The 14,297-nt window shown below is 33.9% G+C and overlaps 1 protein-coding gene across 3 annotated transcripts in view; it reads right to left on the bottom strand.

Moving 5' to 3' along the window:
• LOC124367243 (regulator of G-protein signaling 7) overlaps positions 1-14,297 on the bottom strand; it is a 539,841-nt gene that overhangs the window by 485,907 nt on the left and 39,637 nt on the right. The window lies entirely within an intron of this gene.

The raw sequence follows: 14,297 nt of genomic DNA, 5'->3' as shown, positions 1-14,297 counted from the left end.
GACCTTCAGCGTCCTAAAACATTGCAAACATTACTTTTCATCTTGATCCTTGGATTTTGAAGTTTTTCTTGACAGGTGAGTTGGTGTGCTTCTTTTTTATTCTGGCTCATAATAGTGAACTTGTTTTCATCACAAGTTACAATTTTGTTGAGGAAGTGCTGACCTTGTCTCGCAAAACGTTTCTTTAGTTCTGTGCAAACCTTCGATCATCTCGCCGTCTTGAAATATATTTTGAGGTTATACACATAGCAACCCCAGTGATCCTGGATGCAACGTGCCATGCTTTTCTTACCGATAGTTTTCCCCTTGAACAATTTGTGTCTTTAATTATTGAATGGCCCTTGTATAAGAAATGATATGACACTTGAGTGTCACACGTTGATACAAGAAACAAATAATGTAAGTAAACGTTGTACTGTTTTAAAACAAGTTATATTGAACAAATATCGATTTTATAGTTGAACGAAATTCGATATTATCGATGTCAAAATTTATTCCGAGAGAATAAATATTTGCCAGCTAAACAGAAACACTGTGATACTTTATTTGGCTTCACAAATATTTAACAGCGGCATGATGAAAGGGAACTTTCGGTTTATTGAGAGACAACATTAAACACCGACACCAAACTGTTGTGGGGGAACAGTTATGTTTACAAATACTTCACTATAAAGCGGCTCCCCAACAGTAACGGCTATTCTCTGATTACGTTTCGGGCTTGAATGGCCCTTATTGTGCCGTTGATAAGTTACCGCCCCAGCCGCCATTCCGTGGGGTTCCCGCGGTGGCGACTTCCCCTGTATTGTTGTACTGTTTCATGACTATGTGTTTTGTTGGGCAAATTGAATACAGGGTTTTCATAAACAGGGACGATTCTTGGGCTAAAAATGACATGTTTTCTTCCTATATCAGCATAGGGATGCCCTCCCCATAGCAACAGTTCCCCAAATTGCCGAAAAGTAGAAATAGCCTCAGAACTACCCTCAAACTTTGCAAACGTTTTTACATGTGTTGTTTACAGAGGCTGAGATTACATTTAGTAGACTACAAAAGTGCATCTAAAAGGAATTTTTTTTTAAATTTCAGTTTCTTTTTAAGATGACAAATCAAAACTTTTAAAGCGAAAAGGACGAATGTAAGCTTGAAAGCAAGTACCCGTCCCTCACCATAGTGGCGATTTATTGTACGAAATTTGGCCTGTAGGTCAGAAAGAAGCCATTATGCAGAATCTCAAGGAAATAAAATCCTTATTCCTCTCCTTGGGTGTGTTTGATACTATCCGAATTTGTACAGCTGTTTTTATCAGGTAAAGAGGAAAATAAAACATCAAAGAGCGCCGAATAATTTACTGCCATTACGGAGAATTTTCAAGGAAATGAAGTCCTTATTCCTACTCCTTAGTTGGGTTTGATAACATCCGAATTTTTACAGCTGTTTTAGTCAGGTTAAGCTGAAAATAAAATCGTCCAAGAGCGCCAAATTTTTACTATTATTACGGAGAATTTCAAAGAAATAAATTAAAGTCCATGGTTGGGTTTGATAACAATCCAAATCTTTACAGTTGTATTTGTCTGGTAAAGCGGAAAAAAAAAAAATCGGAAAAAATCGTCCAAGACCACCGAATATTTACTGGCAAATCGGAGAAACTCAAGAAAGTAAAGTCTTTATTCCTGCTCCTTCAGTCTGTTTCATACTATCCGAATCTTTACAGTTGTTTTTTGTCTCGTAAAGTCGAAAATAAAATCGTCCAAGAGCGCCGAATACTTACCGCCAAAAGTCCGATATTCAACTTTCCGTCAGCACATATTTAAAAAGCAAAAATTCCAATAACGCCGATTATTTAGCGTACAGTCCACCAGTGCCTAAATAAGAAGTGTCCATGAGGGTTAAAGCGAAAAATTAAAATCGTCCAGAGCACCGAATATTTTACAGTATTTGTCCGATAGCGCCGAATAATTTGAGAGCCTGTTTGTGAGCACCGAACTATTTGTGTGATTTTAGCATTTTCGGCCTTGGCCTTAACGGACGAGTTCACTATTACCAGTTTTGCGGACGTTTTTGAGACGTTTTGGCATAGTTAATAACCCCAACCAGTTCCGATCAGATCATGTATGGCTAATTCGCTCTCCATCCACCTTAGCTTTTTGCGGGTGCCCTTTTAGGGATTGATAAGGCTTAATTTTAACACTTTTAAAGTTTCTTTTTGATAGTTCCAAAAGTATTTGGAATTTGGATCGCTCATCTCGAAAACTTTACGTAGGATCACCTACCTAATTTTATCTTTAGAACTAGACAAGGCCAAACGTAAGGCACTACCAAAATCAATTTTACAAGGCATTAAGTACAATTGATAGTATAAGGAATTTGTCCAGTTATTTCGAGTTAACGGGAGAATGATACCAATATCTTATTTCAAGTTTAAAAATTACTAAAGGACTGAATACTTAATGTATTCTTGCCCTGATCAAGGAAACCACTAATCTAAACAGCCCATGAACTTTCAGGAGGACCAAAGGATCAGGTCATTCCAACTACTTAGGACATCTTGCAAAAGAGGTAGGGGTGGCCCATGATATTAACTTTGTAAAAAATATTAATTCAAGGCGTACTTTTATATTTTAAAAGTAAATACCGGTGGAAAGGAACGGCGGAAACAGAACCAGTGACCTGCCGATGGATGGCATTTCTAGTCCAGTGATCACATTGTTGAAGTTCAGCTTTTCATTGCCATCGTTGCCGTGAAATTCTGCAAACGAACTATTTTATTCCCAGAGTAAAGCTTACTGACTTCCGGTAGAAGCTAATTCCTGTGATGACAGCCACGCTTCTTAGTTAAAGAATGGACGTAAACAGTTTATTACTTGAATTATTTTGATAACATTTTGGTAACTTTTAAAAAACACAACTCACTTATGCTAATTATTGTTTATGTTTTCTTACGAACTGCAATGCTTTAACTAATAACTTAGTAAGTAAGTTAGTTTGAAAAACATTGTGTAAAAACATGTGTAATGAATAAAATTAATTTAAATTCATAATAAAATTACTCATGGGTTAAACAAACATGTGAAATAATGTGTAGTTGTAATATTACGCATAGTTTATAAGAGATGATTTAGTTAAGAAGAACCTAGTAAGTGGCGATTTAAATAAAAGGTTATTCAAAAAAGATTGATCCAACTCAATTAATTCGTATTTTTAAATGTATAAAGTGGTCAAGAATATCTACAAAAATGGAAAGATAGTATAATATGGTAATATGGTATGGTATGGTATAGTATGGTATGGTAAGATGGTATTATAATTTTGTATGCACGTTATAATATTTCATGGACTTCTACTACAGTTAAGTTGAGACTTTTCGTATATTTTGGGCATGTTTTTTGGCAGTGCGCCTGTTTTTTGCTAATAATGGCAGCAAACTATGCTTGATGTTTTTACCTAAATCTTATTTGCTGTTAATCTAAAGTGTGGCGATTCCATTTTCCACATTGGTATTATTTTTCAATTTTCGCGCTTACTTAATATTATGCCTACATGATTTTTATACCTAAAAAGAGTTGATATAGTTTATTTATGAAAACGTGGTATTCTATTTTATAACATATAACTATGGAAAATACCACGTCTTAAATCCTGTTATTCTTTCAATTAATTCATCGCCTAAGGTGCGTTTTAAATTAAGGTTATAAATTACCGATATTTTCCAAATTGCTGCAGGGACAAAACTCGTCTGAAAAATGGAAGGCATTTCTTGTGTCATTGACAAGAACTTAGCCAGGAAAAACATTGGTGGGGTCCAAACAACTGATATTTTCAAGCAGTGGACAGAGAGTAAGGCTCCATTTTGTTCCCTAAAAAGTTCTTGGCCATTTCTTTGTGAAGAGAAATCTTTTAGCAGTAAATGTCTGTAATACTGAATTATTTTAATAATCGTTTAATAAGTAATTGAAATTTTAAATTTGGGGGGAGAGGGTCCGGATTCCGTGGACCCCCTCGCAGGCTACATCCTTGAACATTCAGTAGTTAACCATAGCAGTAAGATTGGGCTGCTGAGAGAGTGTATACATCTCACACACTATATAACATCGCCATCTTTACACTCATTAAACATACAACTATACTAATAATGTGGCGTACAAGATGTAAAAACATGAGAAATTATATGGTTTAAAAAGTCTTCGTTCCCTCATAGCTAAATCACCTGTTTTCCTTTTCCCTAACATCCCTGTACAAACAATTTAAATAAACAAGTGTGATGGCAGTAGTTGTTCTGGCCGTTCTGTTTTAAAACAGCTGATCGTAACACCTCCATAAATAATTATAAATCAGTGTTTATGTTTCCTTATGGAAGAATAATTACACGATTATGGAATTTAAGATAATATTTTTAAACGATTAGGGGTGCTTTGATGCATCGTAATGAAAATTAACTTGCAGTAGTTGTCTCAATGGTTTTATTAAGGGGCTTGAGAGCATTTTTCAATATTGTCTCGGGGTAGGGTACGATAAGCGGACCCGGTTTTTTTATATCGAAGAATATAGTCATCAATACCTAATATTCGCATCTCAAATCCTAGACTATCAATCGATATAAAAGTACCTATAGTCCTCAATAACAATCATGTGTTTTAAATTAAAATATGAATTTAATAATTTACAGTGATCAAACAAATTATTATAATCAAAATTAGGAAAACTGAAGACGACCATATTTACTCCTCTCACAGTTACAGTTGTTTCTTTCCCACGAATTTCACACAATGGGTTTTTCAGTGCGAGTCCAACATGTTAAAGCAACGTCGTGTAGTTTTCTAAAATTGACTGCCATTTTTAATAATCAGAATTACTTACGTAAATTTTGAAATATTATCCTACGTGTATTATTTAAGAGTGTTTACAGCTGTTCATATAGATTATTTAAGTTAATAGTTCAAAATAATTAATCAGTATCGATTGATTATAACGATGGTTATGATTAAGAAATAATCGTTTGCCAATTTCGATATAAAAAACCGGGTCCGCTTTATCGTACCCTACCCCTGTCTCGCCCCGGAGTAGGTCACATTCGAGGTTAGGAATAAAATATACTATTTCAAATCAATAAATTAAGGATTAGCCTATGTCATAACAACAGCTTACCATTGAAATGTAATATTTCATCATCTGCAACAATTAACACTGAATTAAAACTATTTATCTAAATTCGGCAGTGCGGTGTTTTGTAGAAGAAATGGAGCAGACGTTATCGTCCCAAATACTCGTATTTCAACTAAAAACTAATCAAGCGCGTAATTACTGCAACGCGGCGCAATGAGTCAACTCGTACAAGTATCTGATGGGTTAATTATTAAAAACTTGCAAATGAGCAAACCTCATTACGTGTAGTTTTCGTTATATTAAACCTAAATATGAATAGTTAATGGTTTAATTAAATCAGATGCGAGTTGGGTAGTCTGATTTACAACGCAGTTGTTTTACAAATCTCAACATTTTTAACTGTTTAGCCATAAAAGTGTTTAGTTTTCGTGAAGTAAAAAAGTAAACACGCGCGCGCGCGCACGCATGCACATCACGAAAACTAATTTAAATATAGAATTTAAATGTTTCATTAACTTCTTTTCTATGCAGAAAAATCAAGTTCCTTTATGGTGCATGCCTTTTCAAGGAATTGGCTGAGCGCTAGTGAAGCCTACATTTCCGTATATCTGCAGAACCGATTGAGCTATAGACTAAAATTGTGCATATATTGCTATCGTCCAGTGGGCTGAAAACTCTTCTTCTGTCATTCTGTTTATCGTGTGTTCCTCGGAAAATTTTAGAGTGAAATGTGCATTAGAATTGAAATTCAACATGGAGCTTTTTTTTGAAGTCTGAAATGCTCTTTGAAACTGTGTGTTTTGCGCAAGCTTCCCAAAGGACCACACCGTAAGCCAGATGGGGGTAAATCAGGTCCATAATACGCCGTAATCAGTACCTGACTCGGGCAGTATTTGGCTAAAGATCTCAGAACAAAAATTCCAGAGCAGACTTTGGCGCAAACATAAAGCTATTATATATTATATCCAGCTATGAAACTTAGCTGAGCGTTAGTGAATCACATTATTTATTAGTGGAATACGTCAAGAAATAATAACAAAGACCCAGGTTGAATTAAACTTTTGTTTGATCCTTCATTCCTAAATAGAGGAAAAAACCCCTCCCCCCCCACTTGCTTGGTTGGTGCGCGGGTGCATCAATTTTGATTATGGTGCACGTTCCTCCGTGGTAATTGGCTGAGCGTTGCGAAAGCCTAACTAATAGCAAGATATCTCGAGAAGGAATTGAGCTTTCAGTATGGAGCTTAATTTTTATACAGTCATAAATCGAATTCAAAGAAAGATCCATTATTAGTTGAGTATTTTTACGTTGGCATAAATGTTCATGCTGGTTTCTATTACACTGGGTTGATTTTATATTGGCATCTTTTTGAACTTGATCTTTCCTGCACAAATAAAACTTCATGCAAAAGCTGAACACATTCTCGAGATATTTTGCGTTCAGTTAGTCTCAACATTGTTCAGATTCTCAAGGAGGAACGCCCACCAAATGTTTCACAGCTATAATTGTATCAAAGAAACGGACCTTGAAATCGAGATCGCTATCTTTTCTGTGTATATTTTAAATTATTTACTGTATAATAAAGGAGATTCCGGTGCCTCTCTTATCAAACATTTTGATCGTTCTCACGAGCAATAGACTAGGGGGGGAAACCATATTTTCAAAATGGGGGTGTTTATCCCCATGCTTATAAGTGCCAGTTTTGCAGACGGTATTTGAACCTTTCTCTAACCAAGATCCAAACACTTAACGCCATACCTCAGACCGTCTGCAGCAACAGTCAACTTCAAGATCTACCTGTAGGCAACGATCAGTTCTCATTTCACTTTTAGGTTTAGGGGTTACTAATACGGAGGCTCCAACAGCTTAGTTTGTCTGCCGTAAGTGCGATTGTTGACTAGCATATCTACGAATGAACGAATGAATGAATGAATCTTTATTTAACAATGCGAAGTTACGTTTAACATTTCTTTCTTACAATTGACATTAAATACATTTTAAGTACGCAAATTATTTACAATTCTCAAAATAAAATAAAAACAATACTGTACTTTATGTACAATGAATCTATATACACAAAAAAAACCTAAGTGAAATACTGTACACAAAACAATCACCTTTAAGATACTATAATTGTAAAACTATATATTTATTAAGATAAATGTGTATAATAGATATATTTAGACTAAATATACAAGATTAGAATTTTCAAAATATAGAAATGAACGTTTATAACCCCCCCCCCCCACCCAATTCGTTCACAAAAGATAACCTGCCCTCAGTTAGGCTTCAGGAGTTCTCAGTCAAATAGCAGTGGACACCAGTGGGATGTGTTTTAAAAACTACTGATTTCAAGTGATTCCACAAAATAAACAAATGGTTTATTTTCAACAAGATGGAGCTCCTCCACACTATGCTCTTCCTGTGCCACAATGGCTGGATGCACACTACCCGTATCACTGGATCGGTAGAAGAGGATCAAATTGAGTGTCCGCCAAGGCATCCAGACAACCTTAGACTTTTTTTGTGGGGTCACTTGAAATCAGTAGATTTCAGACCTAGACACCGAACAACAAATATTCAGTGAGAAATTTTGTTGTTGTTAGCAGTAGTACAGTAGTTTGTAGACTAATAATTTGTTGTGTAAGAATTACATTATTGGCTGCTAATACCAAACGGCTTGGTGGATTTAAACTTTATTTATTAAAATACAGCATTTTTATGAGCTACAACTTGAGGTGTCACAAGGTATTAGTTGCCATTTCAAAATTTTGGCTTTGGGTACCGGGAGGCATGGGGATGAGCACCCTCATTTTGAAAATATTTTGAAAATATGTCCCCCCCCCCCCCAATGTCTTTTCTATACATTCCCGTTTACAGAATTTCGATACTTGGGCTATAAGTCCTATTAGTACGAGTTTGAAGTTTTCAAATGTACACCCTGTATAGGCCTAGATCAATACTCCATACTCCGTCAAGTTAATTGGTATAGTTTGTACCCGATAGTTTCTAGTTAGTTTTGCAAGCTGGGAAGTTGGCCGCCAAGTCCCGCAATTGTGTTTATACAAGCAACTGGCTAGCTGCCCAGGACGGTGTGCAGCGTCTAGTGTGTTTGTTGTCAGACTTACACCGGCGAGGTCCGGCCATTTGCATCCAGAACATTTTCTCTCGAAATTAAACACTTCTGTGTGTACATATCGCGGATCTAATTAAAAAGTCTTACCGTGAAGAAACAGCTAGTCAGTAGCATTTCAAATAAAATCTGACAATCTTTCCAACAGCAAAAATAATAAATGTATCTTTTACGGTCAAGTTATATCTGTAAAGGTCTGAATTTAGCTCCTTAACCAGTATCCAAAAATAGTTAATAGCCATAATTCTTTACATGTACGGTTTTATCAAATAATACAAGTAAAATGTATTTAAAGAAACTAAAACCGGTAAGTTTTTGACAATAGTCAATTTTTTTGCGGAGACAAAATACATTTGTATAGCAAACGTCAAAATATGTTAACATTTTGGACATACATACCACATCGAGCTCTCATTCAGACATACATTTGATCACTCATTCATTCCACATTCATCCATCACCAATAATTCCCACTTCGTTCGGGAGTCAGTCTTGTTATTGTGTGGTCTCCCAGTCATATTCCAGAAACTCTTTTACATTATAAAATGCATTTGACGCTAAACAGCGTTTTAAACGAGTTTTTAACGCCTTGAGCGTAGAGGCTTTTCTTAATTCATTAGGCAAATAAACAATTCTCCCTTATAAGCACATATCAAATATTTATTAGAAATGTACTGAAGTGTGTAAAAATAATCAACTGGTAAAATAAGAATTTAGAGTATATAAAAATATACAGGGTGTAAAAAAAGTCCCGCACTTGCTTGATAATTCCCGAACGGTTACAGCAATAAAACGTGGTACATCATTACTGCACCTATAAATCTACTTTTTGAAGTAATTACCATTTTTCCTCGTCAGAGTGGTGGCCCACAAGGAGTGAGAAGGAAATCTTAAATCAAAGATTTAATGTCGAGTAGTACATCGAATTCAAGGTCTCTATTAGTAGAGTACAATGCTGCAAATCCAACCTGTAAAGGTTCACTCTTTAAAAAGTTACGCTGATTTAAAGTTTGATACATTTACAATGTAGATCCTGATCTAGGTGGTTTAATATTCTTGATTTGGCTCAAGTTGTGAAGGTTAAACATAGTAAATAGAATACTGGACTTAAGAAATAGTTTTAAAAGTAGTTATCGACTCTTCACATCCAATGGAGGATAGTCTACAAGGAGTTGAGCAAAATATTTCAACTTAAGCATAGCCCAAGATGTACATTATTTTAAAGGGGTTGTTTAGCAGAGATGAATGATAAAGAGAAAATCCAGGTATCAATTATTATAATAGAACACTTTTATTTTTAAGCTGGGTTTTGGACTTCACTTATTGTGCATTTTACTTCACATTTAAAACAATGTACATCTTGGACTAGGCTTACATAACGATCGCTTTTTCTTCTATTTGTAGTGTAGAGACCCTTCCAATTTTTACAGCACATTAATAGTCCACAGTGGTGAAACCTATTATTCCCTGTCAAACCACCCACAATATAACAAGATATGAGTACCCCTAACGTATCATGTAAAAGGCTTCACTAAGGTTGCATGTATATTTACAGAACTACACTGAATTGTATTAGGCTACATGTGTCACACTCTAAAACATCATACGCTTGTACTTAATTTGTTTACATATGTATATATTCTCCGATTTTCACGATGCAATCATGGTTACCCATAAGACCAATGTAAAATATTCGTAAACTCTCAGTCGAATACAATTCATATATATGAATGTTTGTGTGTTTGTCCTTTATAGAATCAGAAACTATTTTACCGATCATAATGAAAATTGTATGTATATGTATTTTTCCACGTAGAAGGTTTATATGCTATGTCCATTGATGTAACTCACCACCAGGAGGCGCTGAAAAAATATAAGTTATCATAGCGCCTGCACATTGTAAACTACAATTACGAGATAGTTGTGTATAATAACCACACACTATGTGAAGGCGCTCAGTTTTTTATGGATATTTGTCTTTCAAATGAATTTCTGTTTGGCCTTACAGCTTGAATGTTAGACTACTTTATTATTAAGTACATGTACGGGTAAAATGGCTATAAACATACACTTTTGCCAGATTTTCTTGATAGTTTCAACAAGGTAAACTCTACATCGGCGTTGAAAATATAATTAATTGAACCAGAAGTGCTCATAATCAAGCAAAGCTTACAAAAGGGTGCGAAGCCGCGGGGAACTGCTGGTAATATCATAAAACTCGTCAGTTCGTTCTCATAGTATTGTACGGACAGACAGAAATAAAATCTATCAAGCTTCGCTGACGCTCAGCCAATCAGGTCTGGCTGTTAGATCGTTTTTATTGTATATTTGTAGGGAATTTTTCATTTTCACAGTCCATTACTCTTCTACAGTGTTGAAACATATTCCTCCAACACAACAGATCCGTAATGTGATAAGAAACAAAACGTTGTTTATTTCCATTTGGGAGAAAAGTCTCTTTGGCAGTTGGGAATTCTATCTTTATCCATATTTCTGCAGACTTTCCTTCTACAGTTGATTAGTCTTGTAACCCTTTGTACAAAGCATTGTCTAGTAAGGAACGTATATACTATCCGAAATATTTGGCAGAAAGGTGGATTTGTCTCGTCCTTCTTTCGGATGTTGGAATGTCCTATTGAAAATACATAAATGTTCTAAATACAAATTCACACAAAATCATTCCCTAACAACTCTCGTACGTTTCTGAAAAATCTGGGACCCACCATCTGGAAACATTAAACGCCATATAAATATTTATAAACATTTTTCTAAATATTTATGTTTTTGGATCACTTTATGTTTATTTTGGGTATTAGACTAGGATACATAGGTAGTATAAAAGACGTAAACGACCACAAATGTAAAAATATTCCTTTAACAGTCTATATGAAGGCAGGCCTACCAAGAACCTTGCGCAAATATAAGCGGTCGCCATTTTGAAACTTTAATATTTAGATGAGAGGATTGTGTATTTCTTATAGCAGTAGTTTGAAACCTTATATAATTGTAGCGTACTTGGCATTGATTTCCAACATGTTCATTTTTATTTAATTCCACAAAAGTTTTTATCTTACATTAAAACCTCATGGTATATTACAAATTTAGAAGTCAAAAGATTGTTGTAATTGATCAAATCATTTTTTTAAATACACAATTTTACTCTATGATGATTAATAGTTATTATCGAGCTCTAGCGAAGTGGGGTTATAAAATATTCGTTTCTGTTTGTCTATATGCCTATGTGATAATATCTGCAAACAAAAAATTCGGCCTTCACCCTAAAATTTATTTTGCCTTTTAGAAGAAAAAATACTATTTTCCCAAAAGTTTTTTATATTTGTTATAAAAATATTTTAGCGAATTTGTATACCTTCAAATATAGGATTTAAACCACACATGTGTCGCTTCTTCTAGGCTTCTTAATTTATTGGTTTAAAACAGACTATAATAATGAAAACTGTACATATCCATTGCTTATTATATTATTTTACCTAATAAATTACCTAAGCACTGAAATAGTTCTAAAATCTATTTTAACATTATTTTTAACGCTGTCACATGATATTTTTAGTTTTAAAAATAAGGTTGGTTTTAAAATTCTAAACAGCAGACACTAAAATAGATACCAATCTATTTAATTGCTATAAATAAACAGTTTGATTTAGTGAAACGTGGAAAATAGCATGAGGAATAAATAGCTTAAAACTTCGTATACAATCGTATAAATAATTACTCGTTGGTGAAAGTTTGTAAATCTAAAATCTGTTATGTAATTCATAGAATTACCTACTTTGGTTTAATCTGTATTCAAATTCCCGCTAAAGAAAGTTTACAACTTGCCGGAACGACATCGTAAGTGTCCTTGTAAAGTACGAGGTCAAATCTGAGCGTCTTGTAACGTCAAAACGACTCTCGTTTACGATGGATCGTTCGCAGCAATTTTCTGAAAGTGCGCGAATCACCAAGTAGTCTCGTATTAAACGATATACACGGCTATGAAACGTTCCAAAACATGGGCTGTACCTAATTAATATACACAAATATTTATTTAATTTTATAAAATAGTAAAATATTTTATTGCTTTAAATATTTAACTATTGCAAATCAGTGACTTAAATAATGTAAACACAACCCTCGTTAACGTTGATTTCCATCCATTAATGTTTCTGGTATTACGACGTACATTTTATATTCTACAAACAGAGTTTTATTGCGATTAAACCAACCGCAGGAAATAAACAGTCAATAGCTGTCATTAAATGGCTGATTAATCACTCCATCAGATCCATCAGGCAGCATACTCTGTATATTTACTTACGGCATTGTAATCTCAAAGGCATTACTCCGGGCATTAATGCTTTCGTACTCTTAAAGTGATTCTTCTCGCTATTCAGCCACAGAGAAACGTATTAATCTAAATTACATTTTAACATTTGTGTGATTAAATTAGTGTAATCAGTTTTCTGTTAGATTTTTTTTTTCAATTTTAAACACAATTTTAGTTATAGACACCCTTTAAAACATCTTTTCTGAGAGCAATCAAAATAGAAAAAGAAGTCTCATCAGGGTTGGTGGAAATTTTTAAGGAGAATTTAGAGGATATGCAATTGAAGAGGATATTAAAGATACTGGAAAATGGTATATTTTTGTTTTTACCTTGTCATTTCCTTGGAATTATTTTATTTAAAAACAATAATTCTCTTAACTTGTGTTTAATTTTTAAAATATACAATTTTCTTAAATTATATTTAATTTTTGAAATATATAATTTTCTTAAGTTTTAAAGAAAATGTAAATGACAAATAATTAAATAAATAGTAATTAATTTTTTATATTATTAATTATTATTTATTCACTAATTTATTAAATGAATAATCAATTATTTTTAGGGGTCTATAAAGCATTATACTACTTGTACATTGCGAAAGAAATTACTTTTTTATATTTAGACGTGTTATAGAGGTGTTACTGAAAGTACTATGACTATGGTCTTCGCCATCATTAAAGCGTGAATCGGTGTTTTAAAAAATATAACAACACTTCTTTTTTTACATCATTCTTACTAGTACAAAATCATTTACAGCCTTTACGAGCCATACTTACTGAAAAGCATAATTAAAGGCTATACATTACTATAAATACTTTTTTCATATAAAATCTGGGTTTGCCCTAACAAAAGCTGCAATTCACTCATAAATTATTCCTACCATAATTTTCTTCTTTTCCGAGCACTTTAAAAATAATTATATTAATTACAAAAAGTGCATTTTGACATTAAATTTATAAAACCACGTTTTGTAAATTGTCCTGTATACACACAGCTGTTTTACGATTACCCCTACAATTTCCGCCCTCACACCATTAAATGCAATATACACAATTTAAATTGTGTAAAAGAATTTGATCAAAGGTACAGTGTGAGAGAGGATGGAAATATTCTTCACTGGAACTGTTATTGCATTCCAAACTTAAGTTGGAACTCCCCTCTCCAGCTTTCACTCTCCAGCCGCCCAACTTTTCCTGGAAGGCTCCAAAGAAACTTTTAATTATTTTCTCATCGTTATTGGTTGCAATTACCGAATTCCTAGTCGGCTGTAATCACCGCATATTGCTTTCAGGAGCCGTTTATTTGTCTCTACAGTTTCAACAAACTACATCCAGATCTTTATCTTGGATCTTCAAAAGGTGTAACTTAAAAGAACACAGAACAGAATACACCTACTAAAAATAAATACCTTGAATTTGCTGGAAAATTTTCATTTCTGTCTTTCTGTCCGAACGATATCTCTAAGACGAACAATATACAGCATCAAAATTTGAATAAAGCCTCATTTATAAACATACACACCGAGTTATAAAAATATACTTATTTATGTAACTTCAGTAAATCCTGAAGACACGTTGACATACTCGTATATTGTTATAAGCTTTTTAAGCTTTTATGTCAGCCTGGATAACGTAGTGTTATAAAATATATATTTATTTTAAATCTCATTTAAGACTCAGCGTCAGCTATGCCGGCTTCGAAGTGCACTGTTTTTGTTTTGTTTTTTTTTATTAAAGT

The sequence above is a fragment of the Homalodisca vitripennis genome, chromosome 8 (genome assembly GCF_021130785.1).
Source record: "Homalodisca vitripennis isolate AUS2020 chromosome 8, UT_GWSS_2.1, whole genome shotgun sequence".
Lineage (NCBI taxonomy): Eukaryota > Metazoa > Arthropoda > Insecta > Hemiptera > Cicadellidae > Homalodisca > Homalodisca vitripennis.
The sequence above is the reverse complement of the archived record's forward strand: the minus strand, read 5'-3'. Positions and strand labels throughout refer to the sequence as shown.